Here is a 6,716-nt window from a genome sequence, read left to right on the forward strand (position 1 = left end):
AAAAAAAAAAAAAAAAAAAAGAATGTCATCAATGCCTTAAAAGAAAATTACAAAGTTTATTTTTTTAAATTAAATTGACGGTAACCGTATTATTAATTAACAACATTTCTCTTTGTTCAGTTATACAGTAAAGAGAAAAAAAGAAGCCACTTGATTCCCAGTTCTTGGATTAGAACTGATAATTACTGTTTATTGTATACCAATTGTTTTTCAATTCCTATACTTGGTGGATTTTACAGGTTTTATTAAAACTGTTGCAATGTAATTATTATCCCCCTGTAGACATGAGAAAACTAACAATATAGTACTCAATTTAAAGCTTAAACGTGCTTCACTGAATGTGTAGATATTTTCCTCTTTAATGTGACGTTTCTAATATGTGGAAAACTGGTACGTAGAACCGGAATGCTTTAAAAATTGTGAAAATAACTGTCTAGAAAGTGATAAGGAGATATGTAACCAAAAAAGGGGCCATTACAGAAGTCAAAAACATATATTATTGGTTGGATGAAATCTGATTTTGCAAAAAAAAAAAAAAAAAAGGGGGGAATGTTTATGACATATATGGGGGGAGGGGAGAGTTATTCTTTTACAAATTAATTTTGAAATAGTATGTTAAATAGTTCAGTTTGAATGAAAAAATAACAATGAAATTAGGGCTCATCATACATTAATAAAGGTATATTTCCAGTTAAAGGGAGTGTTTTACCCATGGTACTGTACTGATGAATCCCATTCTGTGGTCAAGACCACATCTGACGTACCGAATCCATTTCTTGGGGTCATTTTCTAAGAGGATAACTGGAAGGGTAAGAGGTTTTTCATGGTTCCCAGTGAGGATAACCTGCTCTGATTACCCTGGAAAGGAGAAGGCTTGCCAGTAGACTACATGACGGCAGAAGAGGAACAAATGAATGAATAATACTGGGAGGTGGAAGAGAAGCATCATTTTCTGTTAGCGCTATGCAACCATGGTGTAAGGTGGTTTGCAAGGAAGTTAACTTGCAAATACTGTGACTACTTCAGCAGAAGCCAGGTGACCCCGTGTCAGGGAATGTGATGACCGAGGATTCCTCCTTGGGAGAAAGGGAGTGGAGGACTCCTAAGCAACTTTCTGACCCTTAGCCTTTCAGACCAACAGAAGTGCACAGAAGTTTGCCAGGTAGATTGTATGTTATCAGTTTAGGAGAATCCGATATTTAAAAAAAAAAAAAAAAAAAAAAAAAAAAGATCATTTATGGGGAAAGTATTTTTTGAAATGTTATTTTTTCCTGGGTATAAAGAATTGGAACTAATATTTTTTGATTTTAGAAATACCAACAAAATTTAATTGGCAAAGATAGTTAAGAGAAAGAAAAAATTGAGAATAAAAAGGAGAGACAGAGAAAAACAAAATCCTTATAAAGCGTGATACATTTAGCACTTTTTCTTTACCTGCCCCCATCAATTTAGTCATTATTTTCCATTGTTTTACATATACATACAATAATCTGAGGTTTAGGAATTATGTTGTTGTTACAAGCTATTAATTTTTACATTATATATTTGTATTCTATAAATACCTACTTTTAATTTTTGTATTGTCAGTTTTTTTTTTTACTATATTTACTACAATTAAACACCTTTTATTTAACTGGTTTTTATTCTCCCTGCCAGTATTATATGCCATCACTTCTTTATTTAAGATCTCTTAAATTTGACTTACTGCTCAGTCACCTAGAGTATGTATTCAAATAGCTTGTTTAATAAATAAGAAGTTTGAATTACTGAAGATGTCTTTCTCTTGCCTTTATATATGACTAAAAATGTGGCTAAATATAAAATTATTGGTTGGTCATTAAAACTGTAGGCAATGCTCAGTACTTTTTTAGGAATTCAGTTTTGCAGATGGGTGTGTGATAACAAATTCTTTTTTCATTAATAACATTATTTTCCTGACTTCATGATTTTTTTTTTTTTTTTTTTTTTTTTGCGGTATGCGGGCCTCTCACTGTTGTGGCCTCTCCCGTTGCGAGCACAGGCTCCGGACGCGCTGGCTCAGCGGCCATGGCTCATGGGCCCAGCCGCTCCGTGGCATGTGGGATCTTCCCGGACCGGGGCACAAACCCGCGTCCCCTGCATCGGCAGGTGGACTCTCAACCACTGCGCCACCAGGGAAGCCCCCTGACTTCATGATTTTTGACATTAGTTTACCATTGGTACCAAAAAAAAAAAAAAAAAAAAATTAAGAAGTGTATGGCTCTTCTTAGGCAGAAGGGTTAAAAAGCCTCTTATTTAGTTAATTAGAATTTGTTAAGAACACAGTGAACTTCTTTTGATCTTCATATAGTTTCACCAAGTTTTCTTTCATAATTACCACTCATTCTTCAGTAAATATTGAGACTCTTATTGCTTATTTTTCTGGTTTCCGCATTCAGTATACCTAAAATCTTTTATTAATGATCTGTTCTGCTATCTCTATAAAAATTTTCTTCTGACGTAATTTTAGCTCTTTGCTCTTTTTCACTCTGCTTATGAGTTTTTCAAGTTTGACCTCTATGTTACAGTTTTAACCATCGTATCAGTTGTGTCCTTAATTCAGCTGGTACAATGTTAATATATATGTAGCCTGTCCTGATTGAACTAATTTGTCTCAGCATATTGCTTTTGCTGGTGGCAGTGTAAATGGTACACCATCATTATAAAATTAAGCGTATACCTCTCAAATGACACAGCACTTCACTCCTAGGTATTTATCCTAGGAATCAGAAACACAAGACTTTGAGTTTTGAGTTGAGACAGAAAGCTATAGGAGTAAGTGAGAAGCCTCGTGTATTGTGAAAGGACTTCTCTGTTTAACAAGTGGAAGCATATATAAGACACATTATTTTTCCTCAGCCTAATTTCAGGGAGCTTGTAGAATATGGCACTTCTTAAAATTTTATGTAGGCTCTTTGCCATACTTAGTTTTTGATTGTGATGGGGTTTTTTTTTCAGTGTTTTTCATAGTATATTAATTTTTAAAAAAAGAAGTCAGGGGAAGGCGTGTCAGGAAACTAATATAATAATATTTATTTTATGTAAAATTAAAAAATCATAATGGGCTTTTTGGAAGATATGAACATAAGAAAATTGTGGTTCTAAAATAGGTCATGAGAATATCCTTGGATACTAAGTAGCTCCATCTTTCTGTGTAAGATTTGCATTTCAATGGGTGAACAATAACTGTATTTCTGTGTCTTATTTTGTACAGTGAGGTGTTAAATAAGTGGGATGAGAAACTCCCTATTTTGTTTTAAAAAATTTATAATCTGGGACTAAGGTGTTGTCTTTTGGTTAAAAGCTAGTGTTAACAGTAGTTTCTGCTGATTTTAATATTAATCATTAGACTTTGTCAAATGAGTTAGTAACTAAAACCAACACATTGTTCGTGGTATTACATCATTCATTCTGCATGAAACTGAGGCTGTCTCTTGTCCTCTTATTATCCCAGTAAGAATTTACACCCCTTAACCAGGTATTAATCATTGGCTCTTGTGAAAGCTGGGAATGTTTGAGTCAGTTAGATGAGTGAGAGAAACAAAAACAGTGATAAAAGAGCAAAAAGCCTTTGATGGAACAAATTGCCTATGAGAAGATTGGGGATAAGCTCAGGAGCCTTGGAAGGTAGAGCTCAGTGAAAGGATACATGCAGAGGAAGCCAGCCACATCTTCAGGTGGAGAGGAAGGAGACTGCAAGGTGTTGTTTCTAGGGGCTATCATCTTCTCTGTAAATTTAGAAGCAAGGCCATCTTCTCAGTAAATACTCCTGGAATGACTTGAGGGTACTGAGAGAAGGAAGAAAGACTGAGAAGTTTTGATGGTAAAGTTTGGGGTCAACTGTGGAGGAGAATGCAATAAGGATTCATTCGGGAGGGAATTAAAGGCTTGCTGAGCAATAGAGAGGTTTTGGTGTGGTTACATGTGTATTCTGAGTCAATTACAATGGCTTTGCAACCTTTCTGGTAGTCCTTGACAGCCGGGGACAAAGGAAAATAAAATAACTGGGACAATAGTGAACTCTCAAGTGGGTAGGAGACCAAGGAATTATATGGGAAACTGGAACCAGGGGTCAGGAAGGCCCTATACTGAAAACAGACTAGAAATCCGTGTAGCTCCACAAGATTAGTTAGCTAAATACTTAAGGTCAAAATATAGGAACATAATCTAGGAGGCATTAGTAAAGAGTGGTAACCTGTTGCCCAGTTGGCAAGCTGATAATGACAGCAGTAAAAGAGCAGTCAAGAGAAAATCTATCAGGCTAGTCTAGCTTCTCCCATTGCTCCTGTTAGTTGAGGGCTACTCTGTGTTGTATGTTTTGCTTAAATCCAGATTGGCAAACATTTTCTTACAGGGCTAGATAGTATATATGCCTTAGACAATCTGAAAATGCATTTACCTGAAAACCATAGGTGGTTGTCCGGGAACACTTGTGTGAAATCCCCATTAGAAGTCAAGGTTAAAAAAAGTATCAGTATAAACAGTGTTGAAATCCTTGCCTCCTGGATGTTGAAGAGCTTTTTTTCAATCTACCTACAGGTATCTATGTCTGTATATATGTATGTGTGTGTGTATATAGGTATATGATACTATATACCTAATACTGTTTTAGTCCCTATGAGAAACATATAGAAATTACAGAAATAATCTGTCTTCCAAGAAATGCCAATCTATTTGGAGAAGGAAATGGGAAAAGGAAGACTGGAGCAATGAAAATACTTATAAAATATCATATAGTTGGACAGTGAGTTACTGCTACAAAGGTGACTTAATGACTTTGAGTACAGAATTGCCTGTATACCAAGCAGGAAGATTTCTCTGCCTTTGGACTTGAGGTTTGAGACAGTAGCCAACTGGGAACTCTTTTCTCATGTATAGCATTTCAGCTACTCTCGTGCTTTGGAAAGATGAAATAATGACTCATTTTTCCAGGATTATTATTTCTACTGCTTAGTTCTGCTAAATGTCATAGTCTGAATAGTTATTAAAAGTCGGAAAAATAATTAAATGGACACTTTTCAGACTCAATCACATTTTGACTGTTATGATAATGGTCTCCCAAAATATTTGATGCCTTGAAAGTAGTGTCCTGCTGTATTTGATATAGACTCCTTTTTCTTCTTTTTAAATATTTTCTTGAATTATAAAATAAATATATGTGGCAATAGATTGTCTGTTGATTCTATTTTGGGCAGTTATACCTAAGAAAAATAAAGACCTGTGGATAAATCCTATTTAGTGTTTGACACATTAAAGCGGTCATTTAAAATTGTTAAATCATATTTGGAAAGTAATCAGAAAGCAGCATGTAAAAAAAAACAGGATTATAAATTTGTTCCATTTTGATATCATAGAACAGTATGTTGGAAGGGCCTAATGCTATCACTTCCTACCGGTAATTTTACAGTAAAATACAATCTGGGATTCTAGATGGAAAATTACATCATCAGTTGTTCAGTGGCATGGTGGTGTCTTTGTAAATCTGCCCGAGCAATTTGGTTACTGCAGTCAATTTGTGTTTTACTTTGCTCATTGTCGAATTCAAGATTTCTGTTGTTGTAGATGAGCAAAAATTTTTGTATATCATGCTTTCAAGATGGTGGGTAAGATTCAAGTTGGCCTTTTAGGTTAAGATACATGTGATGTTAAGCCTCCCACAGTGTTGACAATAAACTTTCAGTGACATTAAGTGAAGTGGGAAATATTCTCCCACCCTAATCTTACCCAGGGCTATTGAAAAGAGATGTTCTTCTTTAATGATGACAGGCACGATGAAGGAAAACTTGGTATGAACTACATACAGTTCTAAAGAGAGTGATTCTAACCAGACTGTACTGATGGGCATCAGATGAACAAAGGAAATATAATTGTAAATGGAAAAGGCGGGACTTTTTGTTTCTAACGATTCTGTTACGTTGAGGGATATTTGAGGATCTGACCACGAAGGATTCAGCCCTGAGACTGGGTTTAACATTTAAAAACATTTTTAAATATTAAAACTTAGATGAGGTCATAAAAGATATATAATTAACTTTTGCAGATGAGAGAAATATGGGAGGGAGCATTAATATGATGGATGAGAACATCAGTGTACAAGGTTAATAGCTTCAACTGATGGATTGCATCAAATTATGGGATTAAATTTGAATGTGAATATTTATTGTAAAAACCAGTTTGGACAATTTTAAGGTGGTGGAAACACAGCTTGGTAGCAAATGATGCTTTTTAAAAAGGTGAATCTGGGTATTTTTATATGACTATAAGATTAATATGAGCCAGTAGTATGAAGCAGCTGCTAAAAAATAAAAACCTTAGGCACAATAGAAACGTAGTAAAGATCAAGAGAAGTCCTAGACAGTGCTCGCTTCGGCAGCACATATACTAAAAATTGGAATGATACAGAGAAGATTGGCATGGCTCCTGAGCAAGGATGACATGCACATTCGTGTAGTGTTCCATATTTTTACCTCACACCAGTCAGAATGGCTATCGTTAAAATGTCTACAAATAATAAATTCTGGAGAGGGTGTGGAGAAAAGGGAACCCTCCTACACTGTTGGTGGGGATATATTTTGGTGCAGCCACTATGAGAAACAGTATGGAGGTTCCTCAACAAACTAAAAATACAGTTGCCATATGATCTAGCAATCCCACTCCTGGACATATATCTGGAGAAAACTCTAATTCAAAAAGACACA

The 6,716-nt window shown here is 35.2% G+C and overlaps 1 non-coding gene across 1 annotated transcript; it reads left to right on the top strand.

Annotated features, from left to right (window-relative positions):
* Positions 1 to 6,375: 6,375 nt before the first annotated feature.
* Positions 6,376 to 6,483, top strand: LOC112064735 (U6 spliceosomal RNA). Its single transcript, XR_002891637.1, has one exon. It is a non-coding gene; the product is annotated as a U6 spliceosomal RNA (small nuclear RNA).
* Positions 6,484 to 6,716: the final 233 nt, after the last annotated feature.

This window comes from Physeter macrocephalus, chromosome 6, assembly GCF_002837175.3.
Source record: "Physeter macrocephalus isolate SW-GA chromosome 6, ASM283717v5, whole genome shotgun sequence".
Taxonomy (NCBI): domain Eukaryota; kingdom Metazoa; phylum Chordata; class Mammalia; order Artiodactyla; family Physeteridae; genus Physeter; species Physeter macrocephalus.